This window comes from Arachis duranensis, chromosome 5, assembly GCF_000817695.3.
Source record: "Arachis duranensis cultivar V14167 chromosome 5, aradu.V14167.gnm2.J7QH, whole genome shotgun sequence".
Classification (NCBI taxonomy): Eukaryota; Viridiplantae; Streptophyta; class Magnoliopsida; order Fabales; family Fabaceae; genus Arachis; species Arachis duranensis.
In genome coordinates, this window is record NC_029776.3 from 63,417,138 (window position 1) to 63,418,334 (window position 1,197).

At 40.7% G+C, this 1,197-nt stretch overlaps 1 non-coding gene across 1 annotated transcript; it reads left to right on the forward strand.

Moving 5' to 3' along the window:
- The first annotated feature begins 1,027 nt into the window (after positions 1 to 1,027).
- On the forward strand, positions 1,028 to 1,135 carry LOC127748031 (small nucleolar RNA R71). The gene has a single exon (XR_008009974.1). It is a non-coding gene; the product is annotated as a small nucleolar RNA R71 (small nucleolar RNA).
- Positions 1,136 to 1,197: the final 62 nt, after the last annotated feature.

Sequence of the window (1,197 nt, forward strand, 5' to 3'; positions counted from 1 at the left end):
CCAAGGTATTTAGCAACTTGCTCTTCAGTGACATACTCATCCTCTTCAGAGGAAGAATACTCATCAGAGCTCATGAATGGCAGAAGTAAGTCCAATGGAATCTCTATGGTCACATTTTGAGCTTCAGATTTCCATGGTTCCTCATTGGGGAACTCATTGGAGGTCAGTGGACGTCCATTGAGGTCTTCCTCAGTGGCGTTCACTGCCTCTTCTTCCTCCCAAAATTCGGCCATGTTGATGGCTTTGCACTCTCCTTTTGGATTTTCTTCTGTATTGCTTGGAAGAGTACTAGGAGGGAGTTCAGTAATTTTCTTGCTCAGCTGACCCACTTATCCCTCCAAATTTCTAATGGAGGACCTTGTTTCAGTCATGAAACTTTGAGTGGTTTTGATTAGATCAGAGACCATGGTTGCTAAGTCAGTGTTATTCTGCTTAGAACTCTCTGTCTGTTGCTGAGAAGGTGATGGAAAAGGCTTGCTATTGCTAGACCTGTTTCTTCCACCATTATTGTTGTTGAAAACTTGTTGAGGTCTCTCTTGATTCTTCCATGAAAAATTTGGGTGATTTTTCTATGAAGAATCATGAGAAATTTGGATGATTTCTCCATGAAGGATTATAGGTGTTTCCATAGGGTTCTCCCATGTAATTCACCTCTTCCATTGAAGGGTTCTCAGCATCATAAGCTTCTTCTTCAGATGAAGCTTCTTTAGTACTGCTTAGTGCATTTTGCATTCCAGACAGACTTTTGAGAAATCAAATTGACTTGCTGAGTCAATATTTTATTCTGAGCCAATATGGCGTTCAGAGTGTCAATCTCAAGAACTCCTTTCTTCTGATTAGTCCCATTGTTCACAAGATTCCTTTCAGAAGTGTACATGAATTGGTTATTTGCAACCATTTCAATCAGCTCTTTAGCTTCTGTAGGCGTCTTCTTCAGATGAAGAGATCCTCCAGCAGAGCTATCCAAAGACATCTTGGATAGTTCAGAGAGACCATCATAGAAAATACCTATGATGCTCCATTCAGAAAGCATATCAGAGGGACACTTTCTGATTAACTGTTTGTATCTTTCCCAAGCTTCATAGAGGGATTCTCCTTCCTTCTGTCTAAAGGTTTGGACTTCCACTCTAAGCTTACTCAATTTTTGAGGTGGAAAGAACTTTGCCAAGAAGGCATTGACTAGCTTTTCCCAAGAGT